The sequence below is a fragment of the Mauremys mutica genome, chromosome 21, assembly GCF_020497125.1.
Source record: "Mauremys mutica isolate MM-2020 ecotype Southern chromosome 21, ASM2049712v1, whole genome shotgun sequence".
NCBI lineage: Eukaryota > Metazoa > Chordata > Testudines > Geoemydidae > Mauremys > Mauremys mutica.
The window spans coordinates 24,954,661-24,977,110 of record NC_059092.1 but is presented as its reverse complement, the minus strand read 5'-3'; the positions used below and the strand labels follow the sequence as shown (position 1 = coordinate 24,977,110).

The window sequence follows — 22,450 nt, the reverse complement described above, 5'->3', positions numbered from 1 at the left end:
AGGGCCGAACCCCGGGGCAGAAACCACACCGCCCGGCCAGACCCCGGGGGCCGGACCTCGGGGCAGGAACCGCGCCGCCCGGCCGGACCCCGGGGGCCGGACCTCGGGGCAGGAACCGCGCCGCCCGGCCGGACCCCGGGTTAGTTCTAAAGAATATGCAGAGCTTGCTTATTATAGAAGCTTCTATTACCATTTGAAATTTCAGACTGTAACTCGTCTGCATCTATAGGATTACCTGCTTTAACTTTGTAAACAACTCTCCTGTCCTTTTAAATAAGTCTTAATACAGGTTGTGACAGGACTGGCTACAAGTGTTGTCTTTGTTGGAAGATCTAAGATTCAATGGACCTACGGAAGTGACTGGTCCTTTGGGACTGGCAGTAACTTGAACATTGCTGTGATTCGTGGGGTAAGGCAGGGGTTCTCAACCAGGGGTCTGGGGCCCCCTGGGGGGCTGTGAGCAGCTTTCAGGGGGCTGCCAAGCAAGGCCGGCATTGGACTTCCTGAGGCCCAGGGCAGAAAGCTGAACTCCCAGAACATGGGGCTGAAGTCAGGGCCTGAGCCCCACCACCCGGGTCTGAAGCCAAAGCCTAGGCCAGGGGTCTCAAACGAGCACGAGGGCCACATGAGGACTAGAGCATTGAACCGAGGGCCGCATCACTGACACCCCCCCTTTGCTGCCTCTGGCCCCGCCCCCACTCCACCCCTTCCCTGCCCCAATCCAACCCCTACCCCAAAGTCCCCACCCCAACACTGCCCCCAGGGGGTGCAGAAATGGTGCAGGGTGAGGCAGGGAGCTCAGGGCAGGGCATTGGTGGGTGGGATGCAAGAGGGTGACGGGTGCGGCAGGTGGCTCAGATCAGGGAGTGCAGGAGGGGTGTGGGATGCGGCAGGGAGCTGAGGGAAGGGACCTGGGGTGCAGGAGGGTTGCGGGATGCGGCAGCGGGCTCAGGGAAGCAAGTTGGGGTGTGGCGGGGGGCTCAGGGAAGGGAGCTGGGGTGCAGGAGGGGTGTGGGATGTGGTAGGGGGCTCAGGGAAGGGAGCTGGGGTGCAGGGGTGTGTGGGATGCGGCAGGAGGCTCAGGGCAGGGGGTTGGGGTGCAGGAGGGGTGTGGGATGAGGCAGGGGGCTCAGGGCAGGGAGCTGGGGTGCAGGAGGGGTGTGGGATGAGGCAGGAGGCTCAGGGAAGGGACCTGGGGTGCAGGAGGGGTGTGGGATGAGGCAGGGGGCTCAGGGCAGGGAGCTGGGGTGCAGGAGGGGTGTGGGATGTGGCAGGGGGCTCAGGGCAGGGGGTTGGGGTGCAGGAGGGGTGTGGGATGAGGCAGGGGGCTCAGGGCAGGGAGCTGGGGTGCAGGAGGGGTGTGGGATGAGGCGGGGGCTCAGGGCAGGGAGCTGAGGTGCAGGAGGGGTGTGGGATGTGGCAGGGGGCTCAGGGAAGGGAGCTGGGGTTCAGGAGGGGTGTGGGATGAGGCAGGGGGCTCAGGGAAGGGAGCTGGGGTGCAGGAGGGGTGTGGGATGCGGCAGGAGGCTCAGGGCAGGGGGTTGGGGTGCAGGAGGGGTGTGGGATGAGGCAGGGGGCTCAGGGAAGGGAGCTGGGGTGCAGGAGGGGTGTGGGATGCGGCAGGGGGTTCAGGGAAGGGAGCTGGGGTGCAGGAGGGGTGTGGGATGAGGCAGGGGGCTCAGGGAAGGGAGTTGGGGTGCAGGAGGGGTGTGGGATGAGGCAGGGGGCTCAGGGAAGGGAGCTGGGGTGCAGGAGGGGTGTGGGATGAGGCAGGGGGCTCAGGGCAGGGAGCTGGGGTGCAGGAGGGGTGTGGGATGATGCAGGGGGCTCAGGGCAGGGAGCTGGGGTGCAGGAGGGGTGTGGGATGCGGCAGGGAGCTCAGGGCAGGGAGCTGGAGTGCAGGAGGGGTGTGGGATGTGGCAGGGGGCTCAGGGCAGGGGGTTGGGGTGCAGGGGGTGTGTGGGATGCAGCAGGGGGCTCAGGGCAGGGGGTTGGGGTGCAGGAGGGGTGTGGGATGTGGCAGGGAGCTCAGGGCAGGGGGATGGGGTGCAGGAGGGGTGTGGGATGAGGCAGGAAGCTCAGGGAAGGGAGCTGGGGTGCAGGAGGGGTGTGGGATGAGGCAGGAGGCTCAGGGAAGGGAGCTGGGGTGCAGGAGGGGTGTGGGATGTGGCAGGGGGCTCAGGGCAGGGGGTTGGGGTGCAGGAGGGGTGTGGGATGTGGCAGGGGGCTCAGGGCAGGGAGCTGAGGTGCAGGAGGCATGTGGATGATGCAGGGGGCTCAGGGCAGGGAGCTGGGGTGCAGGAGGGGTGTGGGATGTGGCAGAGGGCTCAGGGCAGGGAGCTGGGGTGCAGGAGGGGTGTGGGATGCGGCAGGGGGCTCAGGGAAGGGAGCTGGGGTGCAGGGGTGTGTGGGATGCGGCAGGGGGCTGAGGGCAGGGGGTTGGGGTGCAGGAGGGGTGTGGGATGAGGCAGGAGGCTCAGGGAAGGGAGCTGGGGTGCAGGAGGGGTGTGGGATGCGGCAGGGGGCTCAGGGCAGGGAGCTGGGGTGCAGGAGGGGTGTGGGATGCAGCAGGGGGCTCAGGGCAGGGGGTTGGGGTGCAGGAGGGGTGTGGGATGTGGCAGGGGGCTCAGGGCAGGGAGCTGAGGTGCAGGAGGCATGTGGATGATGCAGGGGGCTCAGGGCAGGGAGCTGGGGTGCAGGAGGGGTGTGGGATGTGGCAGGGGGCTCAGGGCAAGGAGCTGGGGTGCAGGAGGGGTGTGGGATGTGGCAGGGGGCTCAGGGCAGGGAGCTGGGGTGCAGGAGGGGTGTGGGATGCGGCAGGGGGCTCAGGGAAGGGAGCTGGGGTGCAGGGGTGTGTGGGATGCGGCAGGGGGCTGAGGGCAGGGGGTTGGGGTGCAGGAGGGGTGTGGGATGAGGCAGGAGGCTCAGGGAAGGGAGCTGGGGTGCAGGAGGGGTGTGGGATGCGGCAGGGGGCTCAGGGCAGGGAGCTGGGGTGCAGGAGGGGTGTGGGATGCAGCAGGGGGCTCAGGGCAGGGGGTTGGGGTGCAGGAGGGGTGTGGGATGTGGCAGGGGGCTCAGGGCAGGGAGCTGAGGTGCAGGAGGCATGTGGATGATGCAGGGGGCTCAGGGCAGGGAGCTGGGGTGCAGGAGGGGTGTGGGATGTGGCAGGGGGCTCAGGGCAAGGAGCTGGGGTGCAGGAGGGGTGTGGGATGTGGCAGGGGGCTCAGGGCAGGGAGCTGGGGTGCAGGGGGTGTGGGATGTGGCAGGGGGCTCAGGGCAGGGGGATGGGTTCAGGAGGGGTGTGGGATGAGGCAGGGGGCTCAGGGCAGGGGGATGGGGTGCAGGAGGGGTGTGGGATGTGGCAGGGGGCTCAGGGCAGGGGGATGGGGTGCAGGAGGGGTGTGGGATGCGGCAGGGGGCTCAGGGCAGGGGGTTGGGGTGCAGGAGGGGTGTGGGATGTGGCAGGGGGCTCAGGGCAGGGGGTTGGGGTGCAGGCTCCAGCCCGGTGCCGGTTACCTAGAGCGGCTCCGGGGTGGCAGCAGTGGGCACCGGGGCCAAGGAAGGCTCCCTGCCTGTCTGCCCTGGCCCCCGGCCCCGCGCTGCTCCATGTCCCTGCAGCCTCGGGGGAGGAGGTGTCAGGGCTCTGGGCGTGCGCTCTCTTGCCGCTCCTCTAGGTACCTCCCTCGATGCTCCCATTGGCCGCGGTTCCCTGTTCCCGGCCAATGGGAGCTGTGGGGGGCGGTGCCTGGAAGGAGGCAATGCAGGAGCCCTCTGCCTCTTTCCCCCTCCCCGGCCGGGAGGGGCGAGCTGCCAGCTGCTCCAGACAGCGGCACGGGGCTCGCAGCGCCACGGGGGCCATCCCGCGGGTAGGCAGAGGGGAGCTTGGCGGCCACACCCAAGAGCCCCGCAGACCACATGCAGCCCGGGTGTTTGAGACCCCTGGCCTGAGCGATGCAGCTTTGTGGGGGCTCCTGTGGTATCCCCCCTAATGCCAGCTCGGGTTACTGTGGCCCACGTGGGCCGTGGAGTTTTTACAGCGTGTTGGGGGGTGGGGGGCCCCGAAAGAAAAAGGTTGAGAATGCCCAGTGCAAGGGACCATCTGTCACAAAGGTGAGCTCACCTGCGTGGTGAGATATATGGGATCACCCACGGGGACTGGCTGTGGTTCCACGTTGATGCTGTTACAGAGCCTGAAGCGTTTACACTGGATACTTGGTTGGAGAAATCTCCATACAGACCTCACACCCAGTTTGGGGTTTGTTCCCTGCTTCTCACCAGTCTGTCTGAGGCCGGTGCTCGTGCTCTCCAGTCACTGGGGACAGCGCTACAGAGACTAACGGGCACAACGCCACCAGCAGCAATTGGCAGCACTGCAGAGCAGGCTTCACAGGGACACAGTGTGGGCCAAAGGGTCTGTGCTCTCCACCAAGCCCCCGTTGTCCTCCAGGGCACGTCAGCATCCCGGCAACCTTCTAGGAGGGTCCAGGCTGCCACCCATCTCCAGCACAGCAGCGCCCGCGCCCCATCACCCGCCTTGTCTCCTCAGACAGAGGTGAGTGACGGAGGGTGCACAAGAGGTCCGGTTCGGGGAGGGAGAGGGATAACAAAACACACCCTCTGGGGTCACCCCTCAGGAAGTGACGGTGACAGGCCTTGTGGTGGCAGTAAAGGGGGAGGGGAGGGCGTGGGAGCAGCACCCTCAAAGGCAATGCTGGAGACCCAGTAAACTCTGAAGGGGACTGAGAGTCTCCCAAGGCCCCATATCCTGTTGGGATCTGTCCAAAGTCCCCCCCACTTCTTTTCTTTCATTCCTTTATTTACCCTTGTTTGCTGACAGTCGACTCTTGTGCTGTTTCACCTGGTGCCCTGAGAGAGGAAGAAAGGGCCCCACGGCCTCAGGCAGAGAGGGTTGACAGCTTAGAACAGGGGTCCCCAACGTGGTGCCTGCGGATGCCACAGTGCCCACCAGGGCGTCTAAATGCGCCCGCATACTGGCCGGTGAACAGAAATTCAGCGGCATTTTGCTGGCAACGCCTCTGGGTGTGTCCCCTGGGTCATGAGAAGTCAGTGTCCAGCCCTGCGGGGCTGTGCTCCTGGCTCATACCTCCAGCACTCACTGCTGCCCCTCCCTTACCAGCTGCACTGTTCAGCCAGCCCCAGGCCTCTGTGAGGTCACTGCCCCCCACCCCCACCACCTCAAACCTTCAAACTGGGACATGGCGCACCAGTGCCAATCAGAGTGCACTAGTGTAAATTCTGTCTACACTAAGGGTTTGCACTAGTGCCTAAAACACCAGGGTGGCAGAGACCTTCAGAAACAGCAGTACGGTGGCACTAGAACCTATTTCTAGCTCCATCACAGACAGCCTGGGTGACCTTGGACACATCAATGTTTCTCCTCCCAACTTCAGTCTCTGTACCCAGCTGCCACTCACTGGGGTCTCCTCTCTCTCCAGAGCTGCTCACCACTACAGTCTGTGTGGGTGTCCCCAGAGCTAAGGCAGGTCAGCTCGGGAATAGTCTTACAAGGGGGGCTGGGGAGTCTCTGTCCCTGGAAGTTTTTAAGAACAAGTAGGACAAAGCTCTGCCAGAGATAATCTACATATACTTGGTCCTGCCTCAGCAGAGAGCTGGACTTGATGACATCTTGAGGTCCTGTCCAGCGCTACATTTCTAGGATGCCATGAAATATATACGTATAAAACACAACATCCAGAGTAAAACCCACCACAACATAATGTCAGGAAACTCAGGGGAAAAAAAGGAAAAAAGAAACAACAAAAGCCACAGCATATAATGACAATACAGAGGAAAAGAAAACACGATGCAAACTAACACACCCTAGGACAATATTACACAATGAAAAAAAAAAAAAAAGAGCTCATCTCAAACCAGCACAACACAGGCACCAAACATGCTGAGGCAAAACAGTGCAGCATAAAACTGCTACACAACATGGTGCGATCACAGTTCCAAATGGCACCATGCAAAACAGCTCAGCGTAGAACAGGACACAGCACAAAAGAGAATTATTTCATTATAGGCCTGGAAGGGATCTTGAGAGGGCGTCTCCTCAAGCCTCCTGTGCTGAGGCAGGACCAAGTATCCCTAGACATTCCCAGACTGGTGCATCTCTAACCTGGTCTTAGAAACCTCCATGAAGGAAATTCCACAGCCTCCCTTGGAAGCCAATGCAAGGCAAACACTGACCAAAACAACGCTGTACACACACACGCTGGGCCTGGGGTTAAGGGGAGAGGCAAGAATTCAAACAATCTGGGTTCAGTTCCCAGTTTTGCCCCAAATTCTCCATGAAAACTTGAGCAAATTACTTCAGCTCTTTGAGCTTCAGTTTCCCCATCTGTAAAATGGAGAGTCGCCTCCCACCATTGGCCTATTTAGCCTTTGAGCTTTTTGTGGCAAGGCCTCTGTCTCTGTGGGCATGTCTACACTGCAGTCAGACACCGGCGGCTGGTCTGTGCCCGCTGACTTGGGCTCACGGCTCAGACTGTGGGGCTGTTTAATTGTGGTGTCCATGTTCTGGCTGGGGCTGCAGTCCAAGGTCTGGCACCCTCCCACCTCGCAGGGTTCTACAGCCTGGCCCCGGCCCAAGCCCAGACACCTACACTGCAATTAAACAGCCCCTTCGCCTGAGCCCTGTGAGCCTGAGTCACCTGGCATGGGCCAGCTGGGGGTTTTTAGTGGCAGGGTAGCGATACCCTTGTGACAGGTGCTGCACCTGTCACAATGGGGACCCTGATCTTCGTCAGTGTCTATGCAAAGCCCTGCAGAACAGGGGCCTGACCTTAGTCGGGGGCTCTGCAACTCCCCGCATTGCAGGATCTCTGATTTTGTTCGGGTTCCCTGCATCTGGCAAATTGTGGGGGCAGGATCTCTGTCAGGGTCTGTGCAGTGCCCAGTACAGTGGTGGGGCATGATCTGGGTCAGGGTCAGTGCAGTGCCAGACCCAACAGAGACACAGATCTCAGTCGAGGTCTCTGAAATGCCCGGCACAATGGACGCAGCAGTTTGGGTCACAGTAATGCGCTGCCTGGCACAAGGGGGGCCGTGATCTCAGTCCAGGTCTCAGTTTTACCTGGCACAACAGTGGGGTCTGATCTCACCTGGGGTCTCTTCAGTGCCTGGCAGAACAGGGCCCAGGTCTCAGTTGGGGTCTCTGCAGCACAGGGCCATGCTCAGTACGATAAGAGCCCTGATCTCAGTCACACACCTGGAGAGAAAAGTGGGAAGATTTTTGAGCATTAGATATCAGTATTTCAGAACTGAGGAGAAAATGGGGCACAAACTAAATACTTGCCAATATAAGGGACAAGCATCACGTGGGGAGATTTTATGTCACCATTCAACCACTCAAGAGGAAAGAGGGGAAATTGGAGGGGATTATACAGCGATATTAAATCAACAACAGAATGGGACGGATTCTTCTTGCCTCACATTCACATGGCCGGCAGGGATCCCTGGGTGATGTGGCTTTCACAAGGAAGAGGAGTGGGGCTGGAGTGAGGTCACTGGCTATGGGGAGGGGTTGGCAGTGGGGTCTGGGAATGTGACTAGCAGGTGGCGGGGGGCTGCTGGGTTGGGCAGGGTGGGGGAGGGGGAAGGAGCTGGGAGGGGAAACCTGGGGCTGGGCCGTCTCCATGGGGGACACTTGCTCCTCCCTCCCCTTCCTGGCCCTTCCCAGGCCCCGTTGCCAGCAGAGAGTGGCCCCCCCAGCCCAGCCCAGAGGTGTCCCTGTCTCAGGGCCCCCCCAGCCTCTGCCCATTCACCCTCTGCCCAGCTCAGGAATCACTTGGGGGAACCATTTCCCACCCGCACAAGGACAAATCCCTGCAGGTGGAAATGGGGGAAACCCCCCAAACCTGAGACCTGAACTGGCCACTGGCGAAGGGGAGAGAAAATGGGGCACAATCGGGGGGGGGGGGGACAGGGAACTTCTCAGGGGTTGGGGGAGGGGGGGTCACCCTGGGCGCTGCTCGTGGCTCTCTAGGGAGAAAGGGGGCAGGACGGGGGAGGAGGGGGGTCCCCACGGGAGGGGGCAGCGGTAAATCCGAGGGGATCTCAGCCCCCCCCTTTCTCTCCCCGCTCCTCGGGGGTCACCTGCCCCCCCCCCCGGCCATGTCCGGGCTGCACCGACATTTCCCGCCAGCCCCATCTCCCCCCCCCCGGCCCCGCCCGGCCCCACGCAGGGACCCCAGGGTTTATGAGCCCCAGGGCGGCTCCAGCGGGGCAGGGCCCGGGCCGGGCACGGGGGCGGGGTTAATGAAGGGCTCTCCCGCCGCGATCTGCGCATGCCCAGAGCTCCAACGGCACCAACCCTTCTCCGGCCCGGGAGAGGCTCCAACGGCCCCGCGCGAGCCAGGCAGAGCCGCAGCGCCCAACGCTCCTTCGCAGCCCGGCTCCGGCTCCCCCGCTGACATCACTTCTGCTCCGGGGAGAGTCAGGAACTACATCTCCCAGCCTGCCCCGGGGCCGCTTCCGCCCTCTCTGCAGCCCAGGGAAGGGAGGGTTTCAGCAGCTGTTACTGCGCATGCTCCGTGCGGGCCCCGCTGGGGGCGGGAGAACAAAGCTGCCGCTGCCGCCTCCGCGTGAGCCGGGCCCGGGCTAAGCCGCTGCTGCTCCCCGCGGGGGGGGGGGGGGGGGAGTTTCACCCGCGGGGCCCCGCCCCCCAGGCAGCCCCGGGCTCTGCCCGCCCCAGCCCCGCCCGGAGCCCCCGGGGAGTGAGAGACGCTGGGGGGGCGGGCACGTGACTCTGCCCCGGGGAACCCGGGAGAAGCCTCGGAGCCGCCTCGGCCCCAGCGGAGCCGCAGCAGGATCCGCCGCCCCCCCCACCCCGCCCCGGGCTCTGCTGAGGCTCCCGGTGACCGAGCCCGGGGGGCGGGGCAGGTCCCGGGCTCTAGGCGGTGCCCCCCCCCCATCGCTGCCCCCGGGGGCCCGGAGCTGCTGCCGCGCTGAGGCCGGGCGGATCCTTCCCGCAGCGAGTCTGAGCCGCCCCCCCCCGGCTCTGCTGTGCCCGGTACCGGGGGGGTGAAGCGGGTCCCCCCCGCCTGGTGCCCCCTTCCCCGCACGGGCGGAGCGGGGCAGCCGCGGGGGGAGAGCCCCCGGGAACGGGGCGGTGACCCCGGCTCCCAGCCCGGGGCAGGGCGCTAGGGAAGGGGAGGAAGGGACGGGAGAGGGGGGGAGGGGAAATTAGAGGGGGGGGGCAGGTTCCCAGATCTCTGACCCCCCCCACCCCGCACACTCACTGCAGCGTCCCTGCCCAGGGTCACTTCCCTGTGACCGAGGTGAGGGGCAGAGAGAGGAAGAACCAGCCCCGGACTCTCCCTGTCCCCCCTGCGGCAGGAGTGCGCTGCCCTGGGGGCAGGGGCAGGGGGACCCCCCCCCAAGGGGCTCCTTTGGGTCTGGCCTGGTCCAGGGTTTGGTTCACACCCTGTGGCTGGGAGGGCTTCAAAATGTCTTGGTTGGTTACTGCTGCTGGGGGGAGCACAAGGGGGAAAGGAGGGGCCGGGGGCCAGGTCTGTGCTGCACTGTGGGGACTGAGCATGTTCCCAGCCTGGCAGAATCTACAATCTCTGTCTGCAGGGAAAGGGCCTGGGGGAATCGTGATGTGAAATGAACTGAAGCCTGTTCTGAAACCTCCATAACTGCCCTTCTCGCCCTGCTAGGCTGCACAATGACGCCCACCTCTCGCTCCAGCTCGTCCCAGCCTCCCATGGGACAGGAGAAATGGCTGCAGTGGCGCCAGCTCAGGTAGGGGTTATTGCTGGTGGGTTCCTGCTGGAGGGGGAGGGGCAGGAAATACTGAAGAGGTGGCAACTTCTGGGGAGTTAGGGCTGGAGGGGGCAGGGAATACCCTGGGTGAGGAAAGGATTGGGGACAGAGTGTGACAAACCTGCTGGGACTTATCCTAGGACCAATCCTATTCAATTTATTCATAAATGATCTGGAGAAAGGGGTAAACAGTGAGGTGGCAAAGTTTGCAGATGATACTAAACTGCTCAAGATAGTTAAGACCAAAGCATATTGTGAAGAACTTCAAAAAGATCTCACAAAACTAAGTGATTGGGCAACAAAATGGCAAATGAAATTTAATGTGGATAAATGTAAAGTAATGCACATTGGAAAAAATAACCCCAACTATACATACAACATGATGGGGGCTAATTTAGCTACAACGAGTCAGGAAAAAGATCTCGGAGTCATCGTGGATAGTTCTCTGAAGACGTCCACGCAGTGTGCAGAGGCGGTCAAAAAAGCAAACAGGATGTTAGGAATCATTAAAAAGGGGATAGAAAATAAGACTGAGAATATATTATTGCCCTTATATAAATCCATGGTACACCCACATCTCGAATACTGTATACAGATGTGGTCTCCTCACCTCAAAAAAGATATTCTAGCACTAGAAAAGGTTCAGAAAAGGGCAACTAAAATGATTAGGGGGCTGGAGAGGGTCCCATATGAGGAAAGAGTAAAGAGGCTAGGTCTCTTCAGCTTGGAAAAGAGAAGACTAAGGGGGGATATGATAGAGGTATATAAAATTATGAGTGCTGTTGAGAAAGTGGATAAGGAAAAGTTATTTACTTATTCCCATAATACAAGAACTAGGGGTCACCAAATGAAATTAATAGGCAGCAGGTTTAAAGCAAATAAAAAGAAGTTCTTCTTCACGCAGCGCACGGTCAACTTGTGGAACTCCTTACCTGAGGAGGTTGTGAAGGCTAGGACTATAACAATGTTTAAAAGGGGACTGGATAAATTCATGGTGGCTAAGTCCATAAATGGCTATTAGCCAGGATGGGTAAGAATGGTGTCCCTAGCCTCTGTTCGTCAGAGGATGGAGATGGATGGCAGAAGAGAGATCACTTGATCATTGCCTGTTAGGTTCACTCCCTCTGGGGCAGCTGGCATTGGCCACTGTTGGTAGACAGATACTGGGCTAGATGGACCTTTGGTCTGACCCGGTACGACCGTTCTTATGTTAACATGGGCCTAGATCCTCAGAACAAACACTTGGGTGTTGGGGGAGAAAATTCCCTAATTTGTGAAACAGGAAACAGACAAAGCAACTCCCTGGGCGGGACTGGGAAAACTGACCAGATTTCCAGGGCTGAACCCTCAGCCTGCTAGCCAGGGGCTGGTGTGACATGGAAAGGGGGCACCCAGCAGGGAGGTGTAGGGAAGATGTCCCGGCCCCTCACATCCAGCTGCTGGCAGTGGGGAGGGTGTTGGGTTCCCTCCCATGGGGTTGTGCCTGGACCCTACTGGGGGCTCCATCTCCTGTATCAGCCTCTGGCTAGTAGGTCTGTGGTGGATCTGCTGGGAGAGACAAGGGGCTCTCACTTCGTCCCCTCACCCAGATGTCTCCTGGCTGCTCTCAGCAGTATGGGGATAGGACTCTGCTGACTCTCTCAGAGCTTCCATTTGATTGGCTCCTTTCCTCCATGAATAGTGGGAATGTGAGTGGGGCAGCAGGTCCTGAGTGTTGGACTCTTGCTCTTTCAGGGGCCGGTGACCTTCGAGGAGGTGGCTGTGTATTTCACCAGGGAAGAGTGGGCTCTGCTGGACCCCACTCAGAGAGCCCTCTACTGGGACGTCATGCAGGAGAACTGTGAGAATGTGACCTCGCTGGGTAAGGATTCCTGTCCCCTCGGTTTTTAGAAGGAGAAATGCAGAGTTAAGGTTCATGCCACTCCCCCAATGCCACCTCTGCTCTGCCCTGTTTCAGCATCACCCCGACATGCCAGAGACACCCACACTAGCCCTCTCCCCTCCCCTGTTACAGAGCGCTCTGGGAACAGAGCAGTGCAGCAGAATGTCTAACATGTTCTTCTCTTTGCTAAGATAATATTCGGGTTCAACTCCATCATAGCAAACAGAAGCTTCCTCCCCCTGGCCTGCTCTCCAGTACTGAACCTCCTGCACACAGGCCAGCTGAGACTTGCACAGTGTTACTACCCCCTTGCCCTCAACCTGAGTTTTCCTTTTGAGTCACTGCCTTCACTTACCCCTCACTAAGCCCCACAGGTCACTCGAACATACGCCACCAGGGTGCTGACAACCCCCATGGCAAGAACACACCCTTGGGCACCTTTGCTGACCAAGCCTGCAACACTCAGCATGGAAATGAGGCAGAATTGCCCCCCAAGTTTCACATGCACCTCTCTGCATAGCACAAGCACAGCTCTGCCCAGCTGCTCCAACCCATCCCTCCATCAGCCAGTCACAGCTACAGCTGGCCCAGTGCACACAGCTGGAGGCATGCGGATAGGTGCTGGGATTCCCACCTGTGAGCACAGCACAGACAATGTCTTTGTCTTAGTCTTTCCTCGGGTCGATTATAGGTTCATAGATTTTAAGGCCAGATGTGACTATTAGGTCGTCTACTCTGACGTCCTTTATACCACAGACCATAGAATTCATCCCGTTACTGCTGCATTGAGCTGAATACCTGAGTCCCTGTGGCAGTTGGTTAACCTTTGCACGGCCCACACAGAACCATTCTCACTGGTTCTGGCCAGCTACAGGGTTAAGGGTTGGGGGAAAGTTTACATTAACTTTTCATTTCCTGGTCTGCAGAGGTTTAAGTTTACTCACCGTCCATATGGTGCAAGGCAGGAGACAGCACTGGGCAACCTTAACGCTGCATTAATGTAGCTTATGAGCATTTAGTTTCCTGTTTTAAAAAATGGATGCTTTTGCCGCTATAGCTGTGTCTGTAATTGAGCTTTGGCCAGCAGAGCCATGTTGGATGGTGTGTGTGTGTCCGCATGCGTGTGGGCACTTTTTCACAGCCTTAAACAATAGAGCTGGACTGGCAAAGCTTTTAAGAGCTACCCAAGACCTACCTAACTAGTTCTTCGACAGACACCTGACACGCCCTCTTTGGGTGAACGAATATGCGTGTACCTGGTCTGTGGGATCCCAGTAAAACATTAGGCACCCTGTGCCCTCTGCCAGGTGGCATCAAAAGGTCCATGATGAGTCACATCCTTCTCCTCCTCCAGTCGCTGCATTAGAGTGTCTTTAGAATGAGCCGGCTGACCCCCGTTCCAGCCTTCTGTTTGGGTTCCACGGGGCTCTGTCCTTGGGCCTCTTCTTTTCTTCCTCTGCACCTTATTTCTGGGTAATCTCATCCACGCACACACATTCAACTACCATCTCTGTGCTCCTAACTCTCAGTTCTGCCTCTCTGCTCCTGGCCTGTCTCCTTCTGTCGCAACTGAAATCTCAGCCCCTCTCTCTTTCATCTCCTCACTGATGTCCAGCCATCAGCTAAAGATCAACAGCTGAAGCAAAGCAAAGCAAACCGCCACAGACAGCACCATTGTGCTGCCTGTCACTCAGGCCCATAACTGTGCAATACCTTTGTCACGGAGCTCTCTCTGGGGCTTCCTATCCAGGCTGTGCCTACACCTGGCATTTTCTTTTTGCGTAACATCCTTAACAATTGGCCTTTCCTATCCATCCGCGCAGCTAGAGCTCTTAGTCATCCTCTCCTGTCTCAGTTACTCCAACATCCTTTTCTCTGACCTCACCTTGCGCATCTCCATTCAGAAGGGGAAAGCGCCCTCCTGGTCCTCGAACATGACTTATGAGGGAAGGTTGAAAGAACTGAGCATGTTTAATTCTGAGAAAAGAGTGAGTGGGGAACTGAGAACAGTCTTCAAATATGTCAAGGGTTGTTATAAGAGAGCAGTGATTAATTGTTCGTCACGTCCACTGAAGGTAGGAGGAGAAGTAATTGGCTTGATCTGCTGCAAGGGAGGTTGAGGGTGGGTAATACAAAAACCTTTCCAGCGATAAGGATAGGCAAGTGCTGGAATGGATTACAAAGAGAGGTTGTGGAATTCTTGTCCCAGGAGGGTTTTAAGAACAGGTCAGACAAACTTCTGGCATATTTACACCTGATCCTGCCGCAGGTCGATTGGAATAGAGTAGATGACTTCTTGAGGTCCCTTCCAGCCTATATTAGAAGATTTTAGGATTCATTGCCTTAGCCCTTGGCTTTGATCACGTCTCCTGGTGAAGAATTCGGACCATTTGTGTGGATCGGCTGCGGGTACAAATTTTGTTCCTAGAGCCCTGAAAATCTGCAGATCTCCATGGACCATTTTTGCGGATCGCAGGTCGGATGCGGATATAAATTTTGTATCCATGCAGGGCTCTACCTGTCTTACTTCTGTCTATACCTACAACTTAAATCTATTTCGTACACAGTGACTACATCTGAAATAACATATGAGATCACCATAACAATGATCAATGAATGATAAAATGAACTAATTGGCTCCATGAACCACGGAGACTCTTCCTTTTCCATCCCCACCTGCAAGAGCCGCCGTCTTTCTTCTCTGCATGTTCTTTGGATCTTCGAATTTTTCCCTCCTGAAGTCACGTGGCCTGATTCTTATTTCTCACATTCTCCTTTGGTCTGTGGCTCTTGAACTACACCATCTAATTTGCCAGCTTTCTCCACACACAGTGTTTTTTATGCTCCCTCCCTTTATACCTGACTCACTAGGTTCCCTAATGCCGCAGGATGTGCTTTCCTGACATCTAATGCTGCTGAGATCCTGCCTTCAGTGATATCCCTGCCCTTCCTGGTCCTTACTCCACTGAACCCCCCCAGCCCATGCTTCCTGTTCCCAGCTTCCCCTGGACTCTCTGGCTCTGGACCTGTCTGTCAGCAAGATGCAGTGCCAGGGACACTTGCCCTCTGTCTGGAGTCGTCACTTTCTGGGAAATGCAGTTCCAGTCTCTGTTTTTTAGGAGCCACTTTGATAATGAGTGTCTGGCTGTGTGTGTTCCCAGCAAAGATGGGGATAGTTAAATCCCTCCTAAGCAGAGTGTTCTGCATCTTCAAGCACCTGGGGAGCTGGCCCTGCGATTTTATTGTTTAAAATGGACTGGGGTTAAACTAATAGAATGTTTTTTATGATGATAAATAGCCTATGAATTCCCCGGATCTCCTTTGTTTTCTTTCCCTTGAGCAGGGTTTCCAGTTTCCCAACCCTCTGTGATCTTCCAGCTGGAAGGAGGGGAAGAGCCGTGGGTCCTGGATCTCCCTGGTTCAGTGGAAAGCGAGATCCTGGGAAGTCCCTGCACAGGTGAGGAACCATTAAACCAACCCAGAAACTGTCAGTGCCTGAGAGACCCCGCTGGGATTCCCCACACAGACTCTGTGAGCTCAGGACAGTCCCCAGCAGATCTCACTCCTGGCTTCCTACAGATGATGATTGACACCTTGGCTGGAGCTCCCTCCCTTCCTACTGAGTGTTTGGATGGGATGTGGGCAGGGTCGGCCTTGGGGAAATGGCACCCGGTGCGAACTTGCATTTTGGTGCCCCTGGCTCCCATGGGCTCCCTAGGCAACCCACGTTCCCCTCCCCCCAACCTCTGCACTGTGTCCCTTTGCCCCAAATGCCTGCCCCCCTCCTGCACCCCTAATCCCTACACCCCTTCATTCCTAACCTCTGCCCCCCTCATGCATCACAACACCTGCCCTCTCCTGAGCCCCTAACCCCTGCACTGTGCCCCCTTCACCCCAGCCCTTGCACTCCACTCCTGTGCCGCAGTCATTAATGATCTGGAGGATGGTGTGGGCTGCACCCTCAGCAAGTTTGCAGATAACACTAAACTGGGAGGAGTGGTAGATACACTGGAGGGTAGGGATAGGATACAGAGGTACCTAGACAAATTAGAGGATTGGGCCAAAAGAAACCTGATGAGGTTCAACAAGGACAAGTGCAGAGTCCTGCACTTAGGACAGAAGAATCCCATTCACTGTTACAGACTAGGGACCAAATGGCTGGGCAGCAGTTCTGCAGAAAAGGACCTAGGGGTTACAGTGGATGAGAAGCTGGCTATGAGTCAACAGTGTGCCCTTGTTGCCAAGAAGGCTAACGACATTTTGGGCTGTATAAATAGGGGCATTGCCAGCAGATCGAGAGCCGTGATCGTTCCCCTCTATTCGACCTTGGTGAGGCCTCATCTGGAGTACTGTGTCCAGTTTTGGGCCCCACACTACAAGAAGGATGTGGAAAAATTGCAAAGAGTCCAGCAGAAGGCAACGAAAAATGATTAGTGGGCTGGAGCACATGACTTCTGAGGAGAGGCTGAGGGAACCGGGATTGTTTAGTCTGCAGAAGAGAAGACTGAGGGTGGGATTTGATCGCTGCTTTCAACTGCTGAAGGAGGGTTCCAAAGAGGATGGCTCTAGACTGTTCTCAGTGGTAGCAGATGACAGAACAAGGAGTACTGACCTCAAGTTGCAGTGGGGGAGGTCTAGGTTGGATTCTAGGAAAAACTATTTCACTAGGAGGGTGGTGAAGCACTGGAATGGGTTACCTAGGGAGGTGGAGTCTCCTTCCTTAGAGGTTTTTAAGGCCCAGCTTGACAAAGCCCTGGCTGGGTTGATTTAGTTGGGAATTGGTCCTACTTTGAGCAGGAGGGTGGACTAGATACATCCTGAGGTCCCTTCCAACCCTGATATTTTATGGTTCTATGCAGCCCTTCACTGCTACCCCCTGCACCACTCTCCTGTGCCCTCAACCCCTGCACTGTGCCCCCTTTGCCTCTAACCCCGGCATCCCCCTCCTGCACCCACGTGGGGAACCTGACCTGGATGCACAAAGCAGCTGGCATTGCTGCTCGCTCCCCCACTGGACTGCTGCTCCCCCGCCCCACGCAGCCCTGGGGGGCTGGGAGAGGGGAGCAAGGAGCCACGTCAGGGCTTCCTGCACCCAGGTCACTTTCCCTGCAGGCTGTGTAAGGGGAGGGCAGGAGAGCAGCTGCTCCTGATGTCTCAGCACAGCCCAGGTGGGGAAGTGACCTGGATGCAGGGAGCCCTGGTGTGTGTGTGTGTGTGTGTGTTGGGGGGAGGATATTAAACAGTGTGTGTATGTTGAAGGGAGTGTGTGAAGGACTCTGTGTGTGTGTGTGTAGTGTGTGTGTGTAGTGTGTGTGTGTGTAGTGTGTGCCTGAGTGAGCGAGCGCGCTGTCTCTTTAACAAAGTTCTCAGGGTCAGGAGCCTGAACTAGGCTTGTTCAGACACAAGCAGCTGCCGGCAGCTCCGGCCCCAGAGAGGCAGCAGCTCACGCAGATTCCCCCGTCCCGTCACCCCAGCTCAGTGGAAATTGGGTACCTGGGTTGGGGGGAGGGGATCACCCCGCCATCAATCAGCACCTCCCCCCCGCAGAGCAGTCAGGAGGATGCTCCCAGTCGGGGGTGGACGGGGCGACTCCGGGGGTGAACGGGGGGTGGGGGGACAGGAACAGCAGCAGCTGCACACGTGGAGCAGGGCGGAGAGGGGCCCCTCTGCTCCGGAGCAGTCACCTGACTCTGACGGCTGGTCGTCCAATTTCCCCCTGCAGCTCAGGTCTATCCCACTCCCCCACGCAGCTGCTTATCTGCCTCCCTGTGCCGCTTTCATCAGCCCAGCGAGCCTCTTGGCAGCAGGTCAGGTGGGAATCCAAACCCTGCGCCCAGCACCCCCTTGGGTGGGGCACCCGTACGGCCCCCCCTAAAGGCCGGTCCTGGGTGGGGAGCAGAATTGATCCCCTCCACTGTTCCCTGTGGGGAAGAGTTAGGGGGAGTTCAGTCCCTGATTTTTATTTTCTGTCTCTCCAGCACTTACTTGGGTTTGTTCTCTGCCTTTCCATCCCCAATTCTGAGATTTCTCCTCTCTTCTAGCAGGTGATGGGGTGGTGAGGGAGAGCGAGGAGCAGAATCTTCACCAGGAAGATGCTGAGCTCGCCGAAGCGCATGGGGAATTACTGCGAAGAGCCAAAGGGAGTGTGTCCAGCCCCCATGAGCAGGGAAAAGCTGGTGAAAATTACCCCAGACCAGAGAGAGAGCAGGGAAACCACTCAGTGGAGAGAGTGGATGAACCCATTAATTGTCAGGGAACTCACAGGGACCTCAAGGAAACTACGTCCCAGGAGAAAATCCTCACGGAAAAGCGAGAGACTACGTGTAGTGAGTGTGGGAAAAACTTCCATTACCGCTCAGCCCTTATTCAACATGAGATAATCCACACGAAAGAGAGACCCTACGAATGCTGTGAGTGTGGGAAAAACTTCAATCGTACCTCAGCCCTTAGTAGGCATCAGCGAATACACAGAGGAGACAAACCCTATGAATGCTGTGAGTGCGGGAAAAGCTTCACTCAGAGATATACCCTTAACTCTCATCAGAAAATCCACACAGAAGAGCGACCCTACGAATGCTGCAAGTGCGGGAAAAGCTTCACTCAGAGATCAGCCCTTATCTCTCATCAGACAACGCACACGGGAGAGCGACCCTACGAATGCTGTGAGTGCGGGAAAAACTTCACCCGAAGCTCAAACCTTACTAGGCATCAGAGGATCCACACAGGAGCGAGACCTTATGAATGCCGTGAGTGCGGGAAAAGTTTCAGTCACTTCTCCTCCCTTATCTCTCACCAGAGAGTCCACACGGGAGAGAGACCCTACGAATGTTGCGAGTGTGGAAAAAGCTTCTCTCGGAGCTCAAACCTTACTATGCATCAGAGGATCCACACAGGAGAGAGACCCTATGAATGCAGTGAGTGCGGGAAAAGCTTCACTCACCTCTTCTCTCTTATCTCTCACCAGAGAGTCCACACAGGAGAGAAACCCTATGAATGCAGTGAGTGCAGGAAAAGCTTCTCTCGGAGCTCAACCCTTGTTACACATTACAGAGTCCACACTGGAGAGAGACCATATGAATGCTGCGGCTGTGGGAAAAGCTTCACTCATAGCTCAGGCCTTTCTAAACATCAGAGAATCCGTAAAGGAGATAGACTTCATAAAAACCTTCTCTAGAGCTGTCAGGAGATTTTTTTCTTTAATTCTTTTGACAGTTCCCAGGTAGTGAGTGTTAAGGCTGTTTGCATCTTTTGCACACTGTAGTTCCTCAGCTCCCACACATGAGTTGCCCACTTTTGAAGCTCGCCTGTCTTTGGGGTGGATCCTGTGGTCCTTTGTATCAACTCCATTGTCCTGCGAGACTTTGGAGTGTGTGTCCTTTCTACCAGGAATGTCATCACCCCAGGTGGGGGAGATAGGGGCTGTCTTCAACCAGCTACGTTGAGATAAAATCTACCTGGGTCTCATCACTGTGGTTGTCATGGAGTTAGCTAGCTTGAGTTCACTTTCCTGATGTAAAAAGAGAACTATTCTTGCACTAAAGACATGGGCCATGGATAGTCGGTGGAGTTATCTAGCACATTTCCTCCTGTCTGAGCTAACCATCATCACATTTCCTTTTCTAAACAAACCTGGAGATTCACATTTATACTCCTCCTGCCAGTGCAAAGTTACTGTTAGAGACGTCAAGTTCCTCTTTGAGGACAGATTTCCTCATTTCCAGTTGTTCTCACATTACCCTGGATTGTGCAGAACAGCAGTTATTTTGTTGACTTTTTTTTCTCATTTAAAATATATTTAAATATGATGAAGAGCTGGAGCAGTGTCAGGGAAATAAGGGTCATTTTAGGCTCTGTGACACTGGAAGGAGATGGGGAGACTCAGACATTCCATCCTTCCCCATCACCCCAGAACTGTTACCTTGTGCCTGAGCCATGCACAGTTCACCCCTTTGTATTCCTTCGCTTCCCGTGTCTGGTGGGGTCATGTTCTTGGCTGTCCATGCTTGAATGGTGTTGTACGTTTTTGATCCTAAATCAGAGTCAGTCTGGCAGGCTATGAAAGTGTCAGACTTGGAAGGGGATTTCAAATGGATCCCAAGCACCGTTCAAATCCCCTTTTCTCTCAATGGCAAAGCCGCTTCTGGGAAGGTCGGCTGTTTTTTCTCCCATTATGAAGGTGCTAAACCTCCTGTAAATAACACTAATGAGAAAGATGTCAGAGGGGTAGCCGTGTTAGTCTGGATTTGTAAAAGCAGCAAAGAATACTGTGGCACCTTGTAGACTATCAGACTTTTGGAGCATGAGCTTTCGTGGGTGAATACCCACTTTGTCGGATGCATGAGAAACCGCTGGGTGAAGCAGGTTTCAGTGGATCGTGGGAGAATCTCACATCCTGATTCTGAGACATCAGATGTAACCTAGTCTGGAATTTCACTTTAAATTAAAATGAAAGTGTCTTCTACCTCTCTGTGAGATGGGTTTTCTATCTTTCATGAAGGCTTCTTGGTCATATAACTGCATGTTAGTTTTGTTTGACAGAATGTAGCTCAGATTTTTTGGGGAAATTTCAGACAAATGACCATTTTTTTACTTCAGGTTTGTTTTTCCCCCTATCCCTGCATGATGACATGGAGAAAATTCAAATGCAGTTCAGTCAACAGGAGAGAATACTCCAAGCTGTTGGACATGTTATCAAAGAAACAGTTGTATGTTTAAATCTCCACTCTGAAAAGGTGAACAGCAGCAGACCCCAAATGGGTGCAACTGACCGAAGTAAGTGCACATGGTCACAGGGTAGTTCAGTTGTTTAAGTCAATATTGTCTCAGATGATCCAGGGATAGAATTCCACAGCAAGTGATTTGGAACTAGGAAAACGCCCAGGTATTTGGTTCCCAAGGTGTTTGTGACCCAGTCCCTACAGGAGGTTACTCCTGCAGAAATCTCCTAGCTAATCCCAACATTTGGGAAATGCTGTCTGTGATGAGGTGCATCCACCCTGCACTGGCACTGCTAGGGGTAACTGCCACACCCCTCCCTTGCTGTGCTAATGTCCTGCCCCTGGCCAGGCACTTTGGAGGTTTGAGCTACTCCCTGTGGATCACCCCCCTCAAGGAGTGTTCGTTCTAGGCAGCAAGCCAGCTAGACAGGGAAACATCAGACGCTGCTCCCAATGTTACACTCAGTTTTTTCAGAAATTAGTCGACTTTATGGCCAGAAGAGACCATTAGAGTATCTAATCTGACCCCCTGCATATCACAGGCCTCCTGTATTACACAAGAGCTACTTTTGATCAAACACTTTCCAGAAAGGCATCTTGTCTTCATTAAATGACAGCATGAGATGGAGAATCCACCGCTTTCCTTGGTGGCTTGTTCTTGTGGTGAATCATCCTCGCTGTTGAATATTTGTGCCTTAGCTGTAATATGAATTTGTCTCTTTTCACCTTCCAGCCATTGGGTCTTCTTATGCCTTTCTTTGCTAGATTAAAGAGCCATTAAATACCCAATCCTTTCTCTCCATTAAGGCACTTCAACACTTCAATGAAGTCACCTTTCAATCTTCTTTTGATCAGCTAAACAGGTTGAGCTCTTTCAGTAGCTCACTAGAAGGCATTTTTCTCCAGCCCTCAGAACATTAGGTGGCTCTTTGCTGCCCCAGCTCCAATTTCACAACATCTTTTTCAAATGAGGACACCAAAACTGGAGGCAGTATTCCAGTATCAGTCTCACTGATGCCGTGTCACCTCCTGTGACGTTATTGACATAATCTGTAACTGTATAGATCACCGTTGCAACCACTGTTCTATATTTGCAGCCAATATTACAGAGACGTGGTTGTGTAAGGGGTCTATGGAGAGGTTCTGATTGGCTAATTATAATTATGCTATCTCTAGATGTGTATCATTTTTTGGTAGTTGACATTATGAATATTGGCTTTCTGCTGCCTGTATTTCAAACTTGTGCTCTGCTTCAGGGAATAATCCCTTTGTTTAATTGATGAAAACATAAACTAGACACTTAGAGGATTGGAACGGATTTCAGCGGATGGACAGGTTTGCTAGGTTTTTATGCATTTGGACAGCGAAATGTTGAGTGTTCACATTCATTTCAAGCATCCTCGTATGGTGGAGCTCCTGAACATAATGGAGAATGGAAATGAAAATGTTTTTCTTTTTTTTAAGAGGGCACCTGGGTTTGAACAAAGGACCACTTGATCTGCAATCAAACACTCTACCCCTGAGCTGTACCCCCAGTGCAACAGGCGTATGGAATCGTGATCTCCAGGACTTTGAAGGACAGACCCTGCTTCATCGCCTCCTTTGCCATTCACAGACCACAGGTGGTTTTAAAAATGGGGTTTGATTAAACTTCTTAAATGTGGTCAACACCACAGCTTGCACCCCCACCGCTATAGCTTCTCCCCATGACAGAGCTGCCACCTCCTGGGGAAGTGGATTGACAACACCAACAGGAAAACTCTCCCCCCTCAGCATGGAGCAGTGGTTCTCAAGCTATGGGTCAGGACCGCAAAGTGGGTCATGACCCTGTTTTAATGGGGTCACCAGGGCTGGCATTAGACTTGTTGGGTCCTGGGGCTGGAGCCAAAAGTCTGAGCCCCCCCACCCAGGGCTGAATCCCTCAGGCTTTGGTTTTGCCCTCCCCCCACTGGGGCTCAGTCTTTGGCCCTCCCCCCCGAGTGGAGGGGCTTGGTGCCTCTTTCCAGGGCTACGTATTAAGTTATTTTGGCAGAAGGAGGTTGCAGTGAAAGGACGTTTGAGA

The 22,450-nt window shown here is 55.6% G+C and overlaps 1 long non-coding RNA gene across 2 annotated transcripts; it reads left to right on the top strand.

The window, feature by feature from the left end:
* Window positions 1-15,089: 15,089 nt before the first annotated feature.
* On the top strand, window positions 15,090-22,008 carry LOC123354538. 2 transcript variants are annotated; one of them, XR_006574776.1, is made up of 3 exons: window positions 15,090-15,128; window positions 20,267-20,443; window positions 21,853-22,007. It is a non-coding gene; the product is annotated as an uncharacterized LOC123354538 (long non-coding RNA). The 2 variants fall into 2 exon arrangements; XR_006574777.1 differs by lacking the exon at window positions 15,090-15,128 and adding an exon at window positions 18,559-18,585 and having other exon boundaries at window positions 21,853-22,008.
* The last annotated feature ends 442 nt before the right edge of the window (window positions 22,009-22,450 follow it).